At 40.9% G+C, this 21,007-nt stretch overlaps 1 non-coding gene across 1 annotated transcript; it reads right to left on the minus strand.

The window, feature by feature from the left end:
- Nucleotides 1–344: 344 nt before the first annotated feature.
- On the minus strand, nucleotides 345–453 carry LOC131223488 (small nucleolar RNA R71). The gene has a single exon (XR_009160492.1). It is a non-coding gene; the product is annotated as a small nucleolar RNA R71 (small nucleolar RNA).
- Between the last annotated feature and the right edge of the window lie 20,554 nt (nucleotides 454–21,007).

The following is a 21,007-nucleotide window of genomic DNA, read 5'->3' on the forward strand; positions in this document are numbered from 1 at the left end:
GCGAGATTATTTACAGTAGGCGAGGGTGAGTACAACCTCTTGCATGGTTTTTTCAGAAAATATGGGACATATGGACATTAAGCTAGGGGTGATCCAACTCCTTCCAAAATTTCATGAACTTGAATCTAAAAATTCATATTTACAGTTGAAAGAGTTTCATGAGGTCATAGCCACTTTATATTTTCCTAACGTGTCTGAGGACACGGTCAGACTAAAACTCTTTCCCTTTTCTTTGAAAGAGAAAACTAAGACGTGGTTGTATTCACTACATCCCAGATCATTGGCGCATGGAATGACATGATAAGGGAGTTTATAAAGATTTTTTTTTCCACATCATAAAATGAACACCCATAAAAAGTCAATCATGAACTTTGCCTAAAAGGAGGATGAAACATTCTTCTAATGTTGGGAGCGATTCAAGGATCTTGTTAGTTCATGCCCACAACACGGTTTTGAAATGTGGCGCATTACATACTTTTTCTATGATGGACTGACATCTTCCATGTGCCAATTGGTTGAGACAATGTGCAATGGGGAATTCATGAATAAAAATGACGATGATGTGTGGGACTACTTGGATAGATTTGCTGAAAATACACAATCATGAGACACTTACCCAAAATCAAACACCACTTCTAGTTCCACTCAATCAAAGGAGAGGGGCAGATTATACCTTCTGAAAGAGGATGATGATATTAATGCTAGAGTGTCTAATATCATAACAAAATTCGAGGCCATGGAACTAAAGAAGGACAAGGTTAAGTAAACTGTATGCGGTATTTGTGCTTGCAACGTTCACACAACTAAAAATTGTCCAACAATACCTGCCTTTCAAGAGGTGTTGAATGAGTAATCTAATGCCATGAATAATTACCAAAGACCTTTCAATGGACCTACCTCTAATACATACAATCCTGAAATCATCCAAACTTCAGTTGGAGGAATGGACAAACTGCTACTCAAGGTTTCTTCAATCAAATTCCAAATCAAGTGAAACCTCAAGAGGATCTGGTTCTAAAACATATTCAAAACCAAGAGCTTAGCACTCAGGGTATATTGTAAACCCTTCAAGACATTTTAAAGGCCATACAAGGGCGTGAGATATAAAAATTCAATAGGGGAAAAAGAGATTCTTCCAGCCCAACCTTTCCTCAATCCTAAACTGCAATACGAAATAACTGATTCAAGCTCTTCAAATCAAATGAACAAGCTAGGTCTATCACCACTCTTAGGAGTGGGAAGTTAATTGATAAATTTATTCTGATAAGGGCTGAAAAGCCCAAGGACCTAGAAGAGGACAACGATGATAGACCTAGCACTGCTCCACAAGAATTGAAACCATAACTTCAAGGCAAGCCGATCGCCCCATTCCCCTAACGGTTGATTGCGCCAAAACCTCTCTCTAACTCTCAGGACATTCTGGAGGTGTTGAAACAAGTGAAGGTCAACATTCCTCTGCTGGATGTGGTTAAATAAATACCTTCATATGCCAAATTTCTAAAAGACTTGTGTACGACCAAAAGACGGCAAAGTATCAAAAAGAAAATCTTTTTAACTGAAAAAGTGAGTGCCGTCCTAAAGTAAGATGTGCTACAAAAGTATAAAGATCCCGGTAGCCCAACCATCGCTTACATAATTGGGAATTACCGGATTAAGCATGCACTTCTTGACTTAGGAGCAAGTGTAAATCTAATTCCTTACTTAGTCTACAAATAGTTAGGTTTAGATGAATTGAAACCCACCCTAACCACATTACAACTTGTTGACTGCTTAGTTTGTGTACCAAGAGGGGTAATTGAGGATGTGTTGGTCTAGGTTGACAGATTATACTGCATGGTAGATTTTATCGTCCTGGATAGGGAACCCATCAGTAACATGAGCACTCAAATTTTCGTCATTCTTAGTCACCAATTAATTGTCACTTCAAACGCAATCATTAATTGCATGAATGGGGTCATGATTATGTCTTTCAGGAATATGACATTTAGAGTTGAATATCCTTTTCAACACAGGAAAACAGTTAGAGGATGATGACAATTTCCACGACATTAATATGATTGACTCTTTTGTGGAAGATAAAACTTTGATGACCTTATCCTCTGACCCTCTAAAGACATGTCTGGCCCACTCCCATGATTTTGATGGTGACATGATTAGGGAGATGGGTTCCATGCTTGATATTGTGCCGGTACTGGAAGTTAACCGGTGGAGGCCATAATTTGAAGAATTTTCCCAAACTGATGTAGTGCGTCTACCGCCTAACATCAAGGCACCCAAGCTTGACCTAAAACCTTTGCCCTCTTATTTGAAATACGTCTATTATGGTCAAGATGAGACATACCCAGTGGTGATTTCTTTCCACCTTGAGCAAGAACAGGAGAGTATGCTCATCTCTACTCTCATTGAGCATAAAGAAGCCCTTGGATGGTCAATTGTGGACCTCAAGGGAATTGACCCTTTAATTTGTACTCACCGCATTTATCTTAATGATAATGCAAAGACCTCTCAAAAATCACTACGTAGACTAAATCCAAACATGAAGGAAGTGGTTAATGCCAGGGTTCTTAAATTATTGGATGTAGGTATCATATACCCAATATCCGATCGCCAATGGGTGAGTCCAACTCAGGTTGTTCCTAAGAAGTCTGAAATCACAATCGTAGTTAATGCCAACAATGAAATCATGCCAACTAGAGTTACTACTAGTTGGAGAATGTGCATTGACTATAGGAAGTTGAATACCGTCATGAGGAAGGACCACTTTCCTTTGCCCTTCATTAATCAAATTTTAGAAAGGTTAGCGGGTCATTCCTATTAATGTTTCCTTGACGGATATTCGGGCTATAATCAGATAGAGATAGCCCCTGAAGATCAGGAAAAAACCACATTTCCCACACCCCAAACTCAGAAATCGAGCTCAAAAAATTTTCGATCGCCAAATCCTGTGCCAACAGCCTTCGTAGTACCTCATTCTCAGCTCTCAGCACCCATAAACTAGGTTCCGATCCTAAGATCCTACAAGGAGGATTTTTAACATACATTTATCTCACAATAAGCATAACCAAAGGCATAACCCACAAACAGTAACCAGAACTCCATCACAAAATCCACTATAATAAAAAACTTTAAAGTACAATGCACATAAAGGGAAATACAATGATAATAATAACAAATCTCCAAAAGCTCGACTGCATGCTCCTGCTCCTACCAAGATACAGCTGCATCCTGGCATCACCCACACACATCAATCATGTATAAGCTTATAGAAAGCTTAGAGGGTGGTCAAAGTGTGTGCGTAATATAATTATGCTCAGAATGCAATATCAGAGTAATGAAGAATATACCGGTAAGTCCATGAATGCAACCAATCATACCGAGGCTATGTGTGCAAGGTATGAATGTTATCGCCCACATTAAGGCCATACGATGCAAGGCATGAATGCTATCGGCCACACCAAGGCCATACGATGCAAGGCCTACACAGTCAATGTCACGTGCAAGATGCAGCTCAAGCATTCCAATCCACATATCAATCCAGCTCATCTTTGGAGCATCATATATCAATATAATTCTCTCTAGATAATCACTAGGGTCTAATACACTATACACCACACTGTCGCCCTATACTGGACGCACAACCGTGCAAGTGGAAGAGATCTCACCATCCGCCTAGCCAATAGTCAGCCAATACCTATCCGGCACGTCGATAACGGACCTATTTACGAGCTGGTCATACTTAGCCTAGTAATTGTCCCGTCCCCTCATGCGATAAGGCCACACCCCCTTCCAACAAACCATGACACAGTGAAAAATGTGACCTCTTGGTATTCAGCCCTCTTGCACTCATGTATCCACTCGGTCTCGACGTTTGAGTGTCTTTCAGTACTGTCAAGTTTAAGTACTTTCACCTAGGGACATCCTTCATGCCCTATGTAAAGAGAAGATTTTCGGTGTCCAAACCTGTCATCCACGATATGCCTGTGGAGGCTATGGCCCTGATGTCGCTATGGTGTATGACAATCACAACAGACAATATAAGATGCATGAGTCATACAGTCCAATCATGCATCAATCATGTGCATACCATGCGCTCATGTGGGACGACTCTGCCTATTAGGGAGTCCCATAAACAACTTGCCCTATGACATATGCAATGGTCAACCACAACTCATAATAAATATGTAGATGATGTGTATGGGCATGTATCATGATGCTATGCTATCACATACTCATAATCAGCACCGATAATCGACATCGATAACCGGCCTCGATAACCAGCCTATATGTAAGGCGGGGTCCATAGATGAATGGCCGATCTAAACCATAATATGAAGATCGACCCTCGACCGTGGATATACCAAATCTGATAGCACAGATCCATCCATCTACGACAATGATGAACTCTCCTCATACCAAGGTTGGGCCTAGATGGCCTACCTAAATTCTAAGGATCCGAAACGACTTCCTTCACCATACTATCATGTGGCCAACTAGATGCCCTAGGGGCCCAAATGAGCCTTAGATAGACTCCAAAATTAGAACAATCCTACTAGCAACCAAAGGGGGCCCAACATTTTGGGTTAGCCCAAGAAGAATAGATGGATCATGCAATATCAATAAGGCCCAATGATTTGGGTCAACCCACTCAGGGAAGATGAGAATGAGCCTAATAAAGGCCTAAGGGAAGGTCATAATGTGGACATTTAACTAACATTGCTCCCTAAGAGTGGCCCACATAGAACCAGACATATATTGGGACCATGGCCTCGCACAAGGGCCTAATGTACATCACGATGGGCCTAACTGATGGGCCATATATGTATCACATTGGGCCTCACTCATGGACCACATATACATCATAATGGGCCTCATCACATGGGTCATATATGCATTACATCGGGCCTCATCATATGGGCCTCAGACATCACATCAGGCTTCATTATAAGGGCCTCATATACATCAAATTGGGCCTTACATATGGGCCTCATACACATAAGATCAAGCCTCACAATGGGCCTCATACACATCAGATCGAGCCTCACGTATGGGCTTCATACACATTAAATTAGGCCTCACATATGAGCCACATACACATTAGATTGAGCCTCACAATGGGCCTCATACACATCAGATTGGGCCTCACATATGGGCCTTATACACATTAGATCGAGCCTCACATATGAGCCTCATACACATCCGATTGGGCGTCATCAATGGGCCATAAATACATCACATTGGGCCACATTCAAAGGCCTCATATACATCACTACATGGGGTTCACAGACTGGACGATGCTGATGAAACACGCACATCACGCGGAGTTTGCATAGAAGGATGGTGTGAATATACAACACATCACAAGGCGGGCCCCACCCATCCAGCCTATGGATGGTGCAGATAATGCACATACATCATGAAGCGTCCCACTTAGCTGGCAGATGGACGGCGTGGAGAAAAACATACATCATGGTGTGTTCCATAGCTACACCGTCTAGATGGACAGTGTGGGGGCAGAATACATACAGCAAGGTGGGTCCCACCCTCACACATGCCACACGTATGGAGTGGGCCCACGTCCAAAACAGTTAGACGGTGTGTATAAAACACATACTCCATGTGGGGTCCCACCATCCTAAGTAAATGGACGGTATGGATATAAAATAGATACATCAAGGTGGGTCTCACCCCACACGTGTGGGTGGGTCCCACGTCCAAAATAGATGGATGGTTATGGATATAACCATACCTCATGGTGGGACCAAAGAACTTGCTGCGTTAATATAGCAGCTTGGTGCTGCTGGGACCCACCGTCCTGCCTGGACGGATGGTGTGGATCTTCTCATCATCAAGGTGGGCCACACATGTGGCCGACTATTTTGGATTATGCTGATATCTGTATTGTCTCTTCATCTAGGCCTCTCCAAACGGGCAGGCAGCAAGCCTGTCCGCTAGACAGTCTAGTAAGGGTGGGTCTAGCATATGGATGACATGGATATAATACATCATGGTGGGCCACACACACTCATCATCACAGATGGGCCATCATACATCATCACCAAAAAGAAAAGCGAGAGAGAGATAGAGGGGGGACGGTGGATGGAGGGGCACTGCCACTATGGGCCCCTCTAATATTGCATCAATACATACATCAAGGCGGGTCCCATGCATGCATGGGCCCATCATCAAAAACTAAAACCTGAGGTGGGGATGCCATCCCCATCATGCAAATGAGGGGTCTAGATGACCCTTACAAGGCATGGAGTAGAATAGAAACCATCATGGTGGGTCCCATGGAGAATGGACCCACCATGGGTCATGCATACAAGAAGATAGGCGAAAGGCCACTTCAAGGGGATCATGGAGGATCTCCACCATGGATTGGTGAGTCCTTCAAGTCCCCAAGTAAAGAAAAGAAGGAGATCAAAGGTAGAGAATGAAATCTAACCCTAGAGTGCACTCACCTAAGATTTTGAATTCCTTCCACCATTGGATTCCAATGCTCTAAGGGGTGAGATTGAAGAGTTAAGATTGATTTTTGAGGGTTAGATTGGAGGAAATGAGCGTGGGATGTGGCTAGAATTCTTTTTTACAATGGAGGACGAAATGAGCTTCTCTTCTCTCTTGCAATGGAGGACGAAAATGAGGAAGAAAGGGAAGAAAAAAAGAGAGATGAAGGAGAGAGAGAGAAGGGTAATGATGGTGGCTAGCCTCTCTCTCTCCTAGCTAGGCATGATTTGTTGTAAGGTGGCATGGCTCATGGGGAAGAAAAATAATCATTTCTTGTAAGATGTAAGAGGCTATGGAGTAAGGTAGTAGGGTGGATAGGTGTAGGGGTGATGTCATCCTCATAATGACCTAGGGAAATGTGTCATGGGTTAAGTGGGTCCCACAATGTGCAGTCCATGGCCATGATTATGCGCGATCCAGATCTCATGATCTGGACATCGGATTGGCGCATGAGATGAGGTGTTGGAACCGCGGTGACGGTGTAGTTGCAATGACATAGGTCTCAGGCTAGGTCGACTCGGGTTTACAGGATACAACTTAAGGTCACGCGAAAATGTAATCTACGGGTTGCGGGTTGTCGAAATTCAACCGCAATGACCACGAGATCCTACGGAACAGAATGAACACTAAGACATGGCCTGATAACATTCACATGTCCCTTTAGAACATTTACTTACTAAATGATGTCATTCGGACTATGTAATGCCTCCACCACTTTTCAGCGATGTATGATGAGTATTTTTTCTAACATGGTGGAACAATATCTAGAGGTCTTCATGGAAGACTTCACTGTCTTTGGTCCATCTTTCAGCGATTGCTAAGAGAATCTTAAATATGTGCTCAAAATATGTGAAGAAAAGAATTTGATACTCAATTGGGAGAAGTGTCATTTCATGGTTCGTAAGGGAATTGTCCTTTGACATATCATCTCGTCTAAGGGAATTGAGGTAGATAGGGCTAAAATTGATCTTATCTCTAACCTACCTCCACCCAAGAACATACAAGACGTGCGATCCTTCTTAAGACATGCTGGTTTTTATAGGAGATTCATAAAGGACTTTAGTCACCTCTTTTTCCTTGATGTAGTCTACTTTAAAAGGATGCACCATTTGAGTGGACTAAAAATGCCAAGGAGCTTTTATCTTTCCTATGAGCCTCATACACATCCGATTGGGCATCATCAATGGGCCATAAATACATCACATTGGGCCACATTCAAAGGCCTCATATACATCACTACATGGGGTCCACAGACTGGACGACGCTGATGAAACACGCACATCATGCTGATGCCAAGGATTCACCTATCATGCAGCCACCCAATTGGAGCCTTTCTTTTCAACTTATGTGTGACGCGTCTAACTATGCTCTTCGGGTGGTCTTAGGCTAGAGAAAAGATAAAAAACCCTATGTTATTTATTGTGTAAGAAGAACTCTAAATTCTGCCCAAGTGAACTACTCTAATACGAAAAGGAACTCTTAGTTGTAGTGTTCACTTTGAACAAATTTAGGTCATACTTGATTGGATCCAAGATTGTCATTTAGACAGATCATGCAGCGCTTAAGTATCTTCTTTCTAAGAATGATGCTAAGCCCCGTCTGATAAGATGGATCCTCTTACTCCATAAATTTGATTTGGAAATAAAAGATAAAAAGGGAGTAGAGAACGTAATGACTGATCATCTTTCCTGCCTTGATCTCTCTGATTCTCTTGAAACGACACATATAAATGACATGTTTCTTAAACAATTGTTTAAAGTCTTCCATTCACCTTGGTCTGCTAATATTGCTAAATATCTTGCCACAGGTTTCACGCCGACACATTGGACTGTGCAAGATAAGAAAAAAATTTCGATGAGGTTCGTAAGTTTTTTTGGGATGATCCATAATTGTTTAAATATTGCCCAGACCAAATCTTAAGGAGATGTGTGCCAGACAATGAACATCAAATTGTCATCTCCTTTTATCACTCTTAGGCCTATGGCGGTCACTTTTCTTCAAAAAAGACCACAACCAAGACTTTATAATGTGGATTTTACTGGCCCACTATCTTCAGGGACACTCATGAGTTTTGCAAAGCTTGTGAGCATTGTCAGAAGTTGGGAGCATTGCCTGTCGAAATATGATGCCGCTTAATCCCATTCTGATCATTGAAGCATTTGATTGTTGGGGCATTAATTTCATGGGACCATTCTCCTAATCTTTTGGAAATGTATATATTTTGCTTGCCATAAACTATGTCACTAAATGGGTCGAAGCGATTTTATGCCGGAACAATGACTATCAAACGGTAATTAAATTCTTAAAAGAGAACATCCTTTCCTAGTTCAGAATGCTTCAAGCCATCATTAGTGATGGAGGCTCACATTTTTGTAACAGGTCATTTGCAAATTTAATGAAGAAATATGGTATCTCTCACAAGGTGAGCACTCCATATACCCACAAACTAGTGGGCAAGCTGAGATTTCCAATAGGAAAATTAAACACATCTTAGAAAATATGATTTACCCTAACCGTAAGGATTGGTCAATCCGATTGACCGATGCCTTATGGGCATACCGTATTGCATTTAAGACCCCTATTGGAATGTCTCCCTTTAGACTTGTCTATGGGAAGGGTTGTCACTTGCCAGTAGAGTTAGAACATAGAGCCTACTGGGTGATCAAAATTTTGAATTTCAATTTGGACAACGCTGGCTCGCTATGCAAACTTCAGTTCAATGAACTCCAAAAAATCCAGAATAATGTGTACGAGAACTTGAGACTTTCAAGGACAAAATGAAGGTGTTTCATGACCAACACATTCTTTGGAAATCATTCACACTAGGTCAAAAGGTCCACTTGTTCAATTCTCGATTACATCTCTTTCCAGGTATGCTCTAATCTCGTTGGACCAACCCTTTCACTATTACTAATGTTTATCCTCATGAGGCTGTCGAGAGTTTAAAGTAAATGGACATCGATTAAAGCCATTTGTTGAGAAATTTAATTCAGAGGGCATGTCCATACCTCTAAATCATCCTGTTTATCAGGATTGATCGCTTTGCTATTTTAGGATAGTCGACTTTATGCTACTTAGGATAGTTTACTTTCACCATTTTAGGATAGTTTATTTTTGGTTGATTAACTCTTGTGCTAACCACCTTCACGCTGACATCATTTGGAAAAAGCCTCAAAATTTCTTCATCAGGTAATGTCTTTCCATCACCTCTCTTTCAATTATGTTGTATCTTTTGCAAATCATGCTTCTTTCTTTTACATTGAGGACAATGTAGATTTTAGGTTGGGGATGGGAGATTAAGTAACCTAATCAATATTTTCTCAGTTTCAAACAAATTTTACAAAATTTTTAAAAAATTTTCAATGTTTATTTGTTTGGAAAGTGATAAGTTGTGTATTTAGGACTGTTTTGAGTATGCAAATAAGATAGAAATTGAATTTTAAATTGTTGGAGTTGGAGCAACTAAGTGACCTATCACTTATGGTTCTTACATTCAAGTGATTAAGAGTAAGTTCGAATATTATGTTATTCAAATTGTTTTTTATGAATAGTACTAGATTTTTTTATTGTTAGTATGATGATCATTGAAAGATATTGAGAACCGAGTCTAGAGAATTTTATCCACCTTAAAAGAAGAAAAAGAACCAGTTAAAATATAGGAGATCGACAAGGAGGTCATAAAGAATGAAGAATGACAACATCTTTGAGGGGAATGAAAAATCTCTTTGAAAAGGATGTAATGTCTAAAGAATAAGAATAAACACAAATGATCGTCGATATAAAATCAAAAACTGGAAAAAGAAGGAAAGGGGAATAAGTTTAGAATCAGTAGTTGAGTTTTTAACCAATCTTGAAGTGATGAGCATGGCTAACATTATGAAAAGATAGTATTTTCACTAAGCACGTTGAAAAACTTAATATGTGCACTATACTCTGACCTAATGGATAAAGGATTTATTTGATTGGTTTCTTATGTGGTTCAACTCTAGGTTTTCAAAAACTCACTTTCTCATCTTAAGTCTACTCATGCATACTTAATACACAAAAGATTATTTTCTGAAAAAGGTTAAACATTGCACATTAAAATTATTTTTCACATACTTTGATCGGGACTAGCAAAATGCTGGTTAGGGATTGTGTTGAGGGTTAAATATTGCATATTGGACCCCAGTTATTCATTAGTTTTATCAACATGATAATGCTTAATGTTCTATTTTAATCATGTTTGTGGTGCAAGGTGAATTCAAGAGCTTAGATTAAAACGGATGCTAAAAGCATGGATTCAATGCTCAAAAATCACCAAGACCAAGAATGAAGAATGCACATATTGAAGATCCAAGAAAATCAAGTCAAGAATGAAGAAAATTAGAGTTTTGAAGTGAATTTGCGTGATCCTCACCCAGTCTTGGCTCCGGCTCGACTAGTCCTGTATACGCTCGACCAATCCTGGACTCTGCTCGACTAGTCGAGCTGCCTTAACTCGAACTCCAGCAACTAAAATCATTAAAATCAGGTCATCCTTGACCAGTTGAAGGTGACCCTCGACCAGTCGATAGTTTTCCTCGACCAGTTCTAGGTTACGTAGACAACACACACGGTACAAAATTTTAAAGCATTTTCTTGAATTTTCCAACTCGGTGCAAAATTCTAAGGTCTAAAACTATAAATAGGGGTCCCTAAGGCACCCCTAGGCATCATCTAAGCTTTAGTTGTAACACCTTGAATTTCAAGGGTCGAGTAAAGCTCTACTCCCGAGATTTGGAACATCACTTATGTCTTATGGATGATGATATTTAGATTTCTTTCACGTTAATGAGTTAAGCATGCAAAAAAATATACTAAACAACACATCATATTTCAGATTTAATTAAGTTAAGTGTGAAATTCTAAACATGTCTGTATCAGTATGCATATGTTTCACAAGGTTTCTTCCATAGTATGAGTATGTAACCGGGTTTAATATATACATATATCATTTCAAAATAAACAAAATGTGAAAATGTAAATAAGTCCAACTAAGCTCACATGCCCTAGTGATCCCTGCATAACAGTACGTAGCCTAGATCGGCCCGTCCGAGAGTTGGAAGTAGGAGAATTCCTCCTCCACATTTAAGAAGTCCTGCTCCATTGCATAGATGTCGTCTATACCTGCATCTACATTAGAGTTTGGTTGGTGTTTTAAAACACTGTCCCAGAGTGGGAGTGAGTGATTAACTCAGTGGTTCTATACGGTAAAAGTTACAGATGTTATCAAGTCAATCAGAGCAGTAATGATAAAGCTGTCAGCAATCACTTCCTAACTACTCTTTTTAATGTAGAAATGGGGTGCAAGTAATGAGCATGCCCTCACCCATCAATGCTCCCTCAACACGTGACTTCGACCACCTATTTTGCATATTACAACACCTCCTCAATTGTGTAACTCCATTGCCTTTTTGGCACATTATAACTAATGCAGTGTGATGCATGGTCGTGCTAGCCAAGCAATTAATTAAGCTCATTCATGTAGTAAGTTTGGGAAGCTAGGGTACCTTCCTTTATATCATTGACCCAAAATCGAACATTTGGCATCGGACAACCGCAATAGTCCTACTCGTATGTTCTGGATCCATCTAGGGTCATCACTCCTAGTTAAACACATATGATAGGTAAGTTGTAGGTTTGTCACTCCTAGTTAAACACATACGATAGGCAAGTTGTAAGAATTTGTTCTCGCGTCACTACAGGGAGGCTCGTTACCCCAGCGTAGGATGACAACATGAACACGGTGTCCCATACCACCATGCCTGGCTCACAAGTCTTAATTGCTCATTGGTCACTATGGGGAGGCTCGTCACCCCACCGTATGCCGATAACTCGAACACGATGTCCCATACCACCATGCCCGGCTCATGAGTCTTAGTGGATCATGGTACCATTGTTAAAGTGGATCTTTACATTGGTGAGGGGTACCTTAGATTCAAGCAGACGCGTCCATACATGGTAAAGACATAATAGGTCAATCGGTTCATTAGGAAAACTCGATTAGTACGGGCACATGGTGACTTAATCAACATGGAGAGCGTGAGCACCCCTCATGGCCTAGCCACTGTCGACAATCATCGTGTGACTCAGATTCATCGAGTTTGCCCAAGGTGGTGAGACTAATTCGACCACCTAAACAAGGACTTTTACAGGTTTCCTGAGCTACGTTTGTAGCCTCAATCCTACTCAAATACATCTAACAACCACGTGTAATATTTATCCCAGCATTCAACAAACAATCCATGTGGATTTCTCATATGGGCATTTCATCAAACACATAGACCATGCTAATACAACATGCATTTATCAATTGATTTCGTAGAGGAAAATATACATACGCATAAAAAAATGAAGAATCCTACCTTAATACTCGTAGTAAATACAGTTCATCAAAAATTTCTCATTTAGACAATTTACCAAACACATAGACTATATTAGTTACAACATATGTTTTATCAATTCTTTATATAGAGAGATCTACATGCATATGATAATGATGGATCCTAGATTAGTAATCATGGCAAGCACAATTCGTTTTAATTGCTCATTTAAACATTTCAACAAACACATAGATTACATCATTTACTTATTATAGTTCATAGGTGTATCTTATATAGAAATCGGCATATCTAAGACAATACAGTAGTAATCAAAGAAAACATAAATCATTAGCTGACATGAAGGCATTGATAAACCGCAACCTAAGCGTTTATAGCCCGCACCTTCCGTTAGTACGCTCAACTCGGACTCGATCCAAATTCTACGTTTCCAAGAATGAAACACTGGGCACCTAAATGATGAGATTGGTTAGCTAGGTTAACAAAAAAATATCTGGGAGTTCTAAATTGATATTAGGGTTGGTATTTCTTAACAGAAATCGTAGTCGAAGAGATTTGGTAGTGCAACGGGGCAGTGATTTAGCTCGTGGATTCGTAAGAGCAGATTCTTGATGTGATTTCCCAAAATTTCTCCCTCTCTCTTTCCTCTTTTCTCCTTTCTCTCCCTCTAAGGTTTTCAAAATTTGGATATGGAAGAGAGGGGATGGAATGAAGGCCATTTACAGCCTTAGACGTGATGTAAATAGCCCATGGCTGCTTTATACATGGTTTATACCCCGTGGGCGGCTGTTTCTAATGAACAGGGCTCATAAGGAGGCCCACGACTCATCTACGTTAGAGGGTACGCTCTCTGACAATGGATCCATGTTAAGACACAATTTTGGTGCGATCGGATAAGCTGATCGACCGTGGAGAGCCCATCTCAGATCAACGGTCGTACATGCCCAATCAAGGCCATAGTTATATGGATAGGTGCAGGGAAATTTCCTTTCCCCATGGGTGAAGTTTGGTCACAAACTAACTGCCCGAATTCTTCAACTTTGTGTAAGAGTGAATGGCCCAATTCACTTAAGTTTCAGTTCATTTTTTAAAGATATTCGCGTTTCTCATGCTCTTAACTCATGGCTCAAGTTGGGCATTTCTGGACACAATCTCGGCTTGATTCCCACGATGGTTGCCAAGCCAAGTAAGAAGGACGTCGTCCTATAGTTTCGCAGTCATCGGACCCTTGACGTGTGGTCTAAGTCCATTACAGAGTTTCAATGTACTCTCGAGGGCGACAGGCCCTTAGGATTTCTTATAGGTCTTCAGGTGGCATTGAGCCAGTGGTACTCTTGATTCTAGGCCTTCTCAAATGTGAAAATGGTGGCCCAAGCTTAATCCACCAATTACTTAACTAAATTCCATCTAAGTTATATAACTAGACGCAGTCCTTGGGTTTATCCGCCTAAGGTTGTACTCAGGTCTTTGTATGGATTTTTTCTGGACGTTATAATCTATCTGCCTTAAAGAAAATTTCATCCCCAAAATTTGTACCTTTTGGTACTCCTCAAGGATATGTGGGTAGTTGTCATGGACTTCAGCTTCTGTTTCCCAAGTGGCCTCCTCCTCAGTGTGGTGTGTCCATAACACTTTCACGAGTGGGATGAACTTGTTGCACAATACTTGCTCTTTCCTATCTAAAACACATGTTGGTCGCCATACATAGGTAGCGTCTTCCCTTAATTGTACTTGCTCCCACTTGATAATATGGGTAGGGTTGGGAACATATTTCTTCAGCATCGACACATGAAACACGTTGTGTATGCCTGTGAGTGATGTGGACAAGGCGAGACAGTATGCCACCACACCAACTTAGTCTAAAATCTGGAACGGGCCAATGAACCTTGGCGTGAGTTTCCCTTTTTTGCCAAAACGAAGTACTCCTTTCATTGGGAAAACTTTAAGGAATACATGATCCCAAACTTCAAATTTCAACTGTCTCCGTCTCATATCAGCGTAACTCTTCTGCCTACTCTAGGCCATAAAGAGTCGACACCTGATAATATCAATCTTTTCTAAGGTAGCTTGAACTAGATCTGGGCCAACTAAGCTCTTCTTGCCAACTTTCGCCCAATAATGCAGAGCCTGACATGGGCGTCCATATAAGGCTTTGTAAGGAGCCATGCCAATGCTTGCTTAAAAACTGTTGTTATAGGAAAATTTGGCCTAAGGGAGATAGTCATCCCAGCTATCCTTGAAGTCAAGTATGCACGCTCGTAACATGTCCTTGAGTATTTGATTCACCCACTCTGTCTGCCCATTGGTCTATGGGTGGAATGCAGTACTAAATTTTTGCTTCACCCCCATCGCCCCTTGGATTCGAGTTCAGAAAATAGACATGAATCGTGTGTCTCAGTCTGATACAATCTCTAGAGGAATTCCATGTAGTCGTACTATCTCTTTCATGTATAGCTTGGCTAGATTATTTGCCGAATTAGAAACCCGAATCGGGAGGAAATGGGCCGACTTTGTCAACCGATCCACAATCACCCAAATGGAGTCATGGCCTATCCTCGTATCTAGACTCGGAAATGAAATCCATAGATTTGAAATCCCACTTCCACTCAGTTATGGGCATGAGTTGAAGTAAACCCGAGGGTCGGCGGTGCTTGGCCTTAACTTGCTGACACGCAAGGCATCGGGACACAAAATCTGCTATTTGGGCCTTCATGTTGTCCCACTAGTATAAACGCTTCACGTCCCGATACATTTTTGTACTAACTGGATGCATTGCCAACTTTGAACTATGAGCAGCCTCTAAAACTTCTCTCCTCAAGTTGTGAAGGTTCGGGACGCATAGACAGCTGCGATACCTCAACCTCCATCTAGGCCAATTCTCCATTCTGATTCTTCCCCGTTGCTTGCACACTCTCTCATCCTCAATAATAGCTCATCTTCTTTCAGAGCCACAATGATTCGATCATCAATAAGTAGTTGTAAGTGGAGGTGTGTGACGCTTTCGAATAGCTCTTCCACTATCAACCTTTATTCGAAGTCTCGCACGAACTCCACCGTATTCCACTCCCTTACCACTAATGGGATTACAAATTCCATGGTTTTCTTGCAGCTCAACGCATCGGCCACAATGTTGGCCTTGCTAGGATGGTAGGAGATTTTACACTAAAAGTCCTTCAATGTCTCCATCTAGCGGCGCTTCCTCATGTTCATGTCCCTTTGTGTAAAAATGTACTTAAGACTCTTATGGTCACAAAAGAGCTCAAACTCCTCGTTTTAGAGGTAATGTCTCAAAAGTTTTAGTGTGAAAATGACTGTCGCCAACTCCAGATCATGAGTGGGGTAATTTTATTCACATTTCCTCAACTGTCGAGAGGCATAGGCGATCACTCTATCCTTCTGCATAAGTACACAACCCAAACCGACTTGAGAGGCGTCGATGTAAAAAGTATATTTAACCCCTTACTCTGGCAGCACTAATACAGGTGTAGACGTTAGCTTGTCCTTTAATTCCTAAAAGGCTACCTCTGCTTTCTCATTCCAAGCAAATTAAAGATCCTTCTGAGTAAGTTGGGACAATGGTGGGGCTATCTTGGAGAAATCTTTAACGAATTAACGATAATAGCCAACAAGTCCGAGGAAACTACTCACTTCTATGACTAAGCCGGGCTACTCCCAATCCTATACCATGGTCACCATGGCAAGGTCCACGATGATTCCTTCCTTGGAAATTATGTATCCTAAAAGCTTGACTTCTTCCTTCCAGAAGTCGCATTTTCGGTACTGTCCAGACAACTAATTCTGCTTAAGAGTATCAAGGACTATTTACAGGTGTTCTTCGTGGTCTTTTTAACTCTTTCAGTATATCAGAATGTCGTCGATGAATACGATGGAGAATCGGTAAAGATACGGTCGAAACACCCGGTTCATGAGATCTATGAATACAGTCGGTGCATTTGTAAGTCCAAACGGCATCACGAGAAATTCGTAGTGCCCAAAGCTAGTTCTGAAACCTGTTTTCTTCACGTCTTCATTCCTGACACGTAACTGATGATACTCGGACTATAAGTCTATCTTGGAGAAGTACTAAGCCCCCTTCAATTGGTCAAGCAGGTCATCTATCCTAGGTAAAGGATACTTGTTCTTTACTTTAATGTGGTTCAACTTGCGATAGTCTACACATAATCATAGCGATCCGTCCTTCTTTTTCATGAATAATACTGGAGCTCCCCAAGGAGATACCCTCGGTTGTATAAAGCTCGAGTCCAATAAATCATCGATCTGTTTCCTCAATTCCTCCATCTCACATAAAGTCATGTAGTACATCGGCAAGGAGATAGGTGTTGCGCCTGGCACAAGGTCAATGGTAAAGTCAATCTCATGCTGGGGAGGTAGTCCAGGGATCGTTCTGAATATGTCTGTGAAATCTTGGACCACTGGCGTGTCCTCAAGTGATGGACCATCATAATTCTCCAACAGGGAACCATAACAACAAATACGGAAAGGACAACTGACCTGAACTGGGAAGGTGAAGGTCATACCCTCGGGCTCATGGGCTGTCACTAACCTGGTCTCACAGTCAATCTCCGCCTTCATTTTGGTGAGCCAATCCATGTCGAGGATGACATTGTAATGATAAATCTTGGTTACAATCAGGTCAACGTGCACCACTCTGCTTCCTAAGTCTATCGAGCAACTCCTATAAAGTATAGTGGCATCTGAAAAGGTTCCTACTGCGGCAATGACTCTCACCCCAATCGTGGAGGTAGTGTCCAACCCTAATCGCTTGAACACAGAGCATGCTGCCATAGAAACAGTGGACCCAGTATCCACTAAAAGGAATACAGGTGTACCTTGAACGTGGGCAGTGATTTTAAATGCTAGAAGTATTGTAACCGCTGATTCAGCTACTTCAGCGGCGAGTGCATGTACGTGAGCTTATTGCGAGCGATTAGGCGGCGTTGTCATAGGTCGTTGGGACGACCTACTACGGGATGCAAGAGGTCAATTGTATGGTTGTGCCGGTGCTATAAATCATAAAGGAGGGGTTGCAATAGCGTGCGGGGGCTGGCGATTGGTCCTTTGTGGTGGCGTGTAGCTGTTATCCCTCATCTTGGTAAAGCAGAAAGGGTCCGTATACCCAGCTTTGCTGCAGTAAGAGCACGAACGATCATAACGCCTTTGCTGGGCCGGCGGAGTCATCAGTCTGGGAGGTGAGTTCACATGTGGTCTCTTGCCAAGAAGCGGCTGGGGCTACAGTTCGGGCCTAGGCCTCGGGCCCATTGGCAAGCATGTTCGAGACACTCACTACCATCCTGCTCAGCCCACAAGGACATGTTTACTAATTCAGCATAGTTAGGGATGTTAACACAACGCATCTTGGTGCGAATGTCAGCCCCCAACCCTTCTAAGAATCACCGCATTCACATCGGCTCATTAGCTAAAATCAAAGGAGCATACCTAACTAGCTCCGTGAAACGGTTCTCATATTCTGCCACTGTCATTCTCCCCTACTATAACGCCCTGAAATTCGGGGGTCGAGCATAACTGTAAGTGCTATAGTTTATATCCCTGTTTGTTGTCAAATTTGTGGTGACAAAATCACTGTTATGTTATATATAACTTGCTTAAGTAAAGCTCTCTCAAGGATCAACATTCAAGCTGCAAGCTAAGCTCACAATAAGCAAATCTCACAAGACAAGACTCAAGCTGCAAGACTTCAAGAAGAGTTCAAGGCAGTTAGTACACTTTCAAGATTGAGCTGCATCAAGGTTTGATCTACATCAAGACTTTAAGGCTCATACTTCAAGGTCTCAAGTTCCGAATGTTTCAATGTCCATACTTCATGGTTGAGGTTTGATTGACCATAGGTTGACCTTAGAAGTAGGTCATTTCGGATATATAAACCGAATGTTTATTTTACATGTGATTGGTCTGTTCTTTGACTAGTCCTAGACTTGCTTCGACCAGTCTAAGAAATTCCTCTACCAGTCGTGAGTTTGTTACAAATTCCTGATAAAATCTGTTAGCTTTTGACTAGTCCAGGAATCTGTTCGACCAGTCGTAGGACTGATCTTCAACCAGTCGTACAACCTTCGACTCGAAGTCTAGCGATGATTTACAGGACCTACGACCAGTCAAAGAAAACCTACGACCAGTCGTAGAACGGTCAAAGCATATCCCGCCGAATTTTTTAAATATCTGTTATGGCTTCGACTAGTCGAAGAGCACTCTAGACCAGTCGAAGACCCGATCTTCTCACTTATAAATAATGCACGAATCTCAGAAGAAATCATCGAATTAATAAAAGTATTCAAGCCAATCTTCGTCGAACTTCTGAGAGATAATTCTGTGCTCCATCTAAGCTAAGTGTGCTTATTTAATATTCTCTTTCCTTAGCTTTATTTTAATTGATTTTGTTTCTGCTATTCCAATCTGATTTGATAAGAGGAATTATTATTCCCTTTCTTTGGAATCAAAATCAATTAAGGTGAGCCCTATTTGGTTTAATTTAAAATCAATTAGAATTAGAACCATTGAAATCGAGTACTGGACATTGAACTTGGACATTCAATCATCTACTTTGATTTGGTTCTACCGGGCTGCTACAACGAAGGAGATATTCAGGTATTTTACATATTGTAAATTCCTTTCTATTATTTTGGTTTCTTTCAAGATTTGCCAGAAAAATCTTGTTATAATTGGTTATCTGAGGAAAGCCAGGAAAACTCAGAAGTGGGGTTTTTTTAATTGTGTAAACCCACATACAAAGACACAATTGTAAGGGTTTTGGGTGAACCTGGGAAAACCTATTTTTAGTGAACGCTAATATCCCCTGTGTGAGGATATTAGGAGTGGAGTAGCTTTTTGTGTGGCTGTTGTTTAACAGTTGGTGAACACACAGGCGAACCACTATAAACCCTTGTGTTTGATTGATTTATTTTTCTATTTTTTAATTATTCTTTTATGGGATGTATGTATGGTGGTGAATGTTGTAATTATTTAATTCAAGCTTTGTGTGAATGTTGTAATAGCTTAGAATTTATTTTCTGCTATTCCTTTATAAGCTTGATTTTCAATTTCATTTGAAAGTTGTTCCAGCAAGGTTGCCCTGCCATTTTTATGGTGTATGGCTGTCCCTAGAACAATATATTTTTAATTACAAGTTATTTCAATTCAGTTTATATTTTTTATTGTATTCCTCTTCAGTTTGAGACTTGATACAAAGATCTTTCTAGGAATAAGGTTGTCCTACCATAAACTCTGTTTTTGGTGTAAGGTTGTCCTTAGAACAACGTTTGTATCAACCTCTCAAGATCTGAATTTTGAGGTTATTTTAATTTACTGCATTGTGATTTACTTTGGCTATCATATTCATTTTAATTCCGCTGTTATAAATTTTAATTTGGCACTGTCCTATTCACCCCCCCCTCTAGGACATATAGCTTGTCCTTTTCAAGTGGTATCAGAGCCTAATAGCTCCTTTTTAATTCTTAGATTTAATTCCTAAGCTAACAATTTAAGCTATTTAAGATGTCAAATTTTGATAGCCTTTCAGTCACAAGGCCTCCACCCTTTGATGGCTCCAAATATGCTTATTAGAAAGCCAGAATGAGGATCTTCCTCAAATCAATAGATGAAAATGTGTGGCAAGCCACAGTGACTGAATGGAATCCTCCTATCATGGAAGTTACTGGGGTTGATGGTTCAAAATTAATGAAAGTAACACCATATTACCAATGGACCACTCTTCAGAAAAGTGAGAGTAGTGCAAATGCTAAAGCACTAAATGCAATTACTTGCGCACTATCACCGGATGAGTTCAAAAGAATCATTTCCTGTGATACTGCAAAGCAAGCTTGGGATATATTAGAAATGACACACGAGGGTACTACAATTGTTAAAAAATCTAAAGTCCAACTCCTCACAACCAGATTTGAAGAAATTCATATGGAGGAAAATGAAATGTTTATGGAATTTTACACTAGATTAAATGACATTGTAAACTCAATGTGGGGTCTTGGCAATAAAATCCCAGAAAGTAAAGTGTGTGCAAAAATATTACGCTCACTTCCTGAACGGTTCAATTCTAAAGTAACCGCGATCCAGGAACTTCGTGATACGGATAATATGAGGGTAGA

The sequence above is a fragment of the Magnolia sinica genome, chromosome 1, assembly GCF_029962835.1.
Source record: "Magnolia sinica isolate HGM2019 chromosome 1, MsV1, whole genome shotgun sequence".
NCBI classification, from domain to species: domain Eukaryota; kingdom Viridiplantae; phylum Streptophyta; class Magnoliopsida; order Magnoliales; family Magnoliaceae; genus Magnolia; species Magnolia sinica.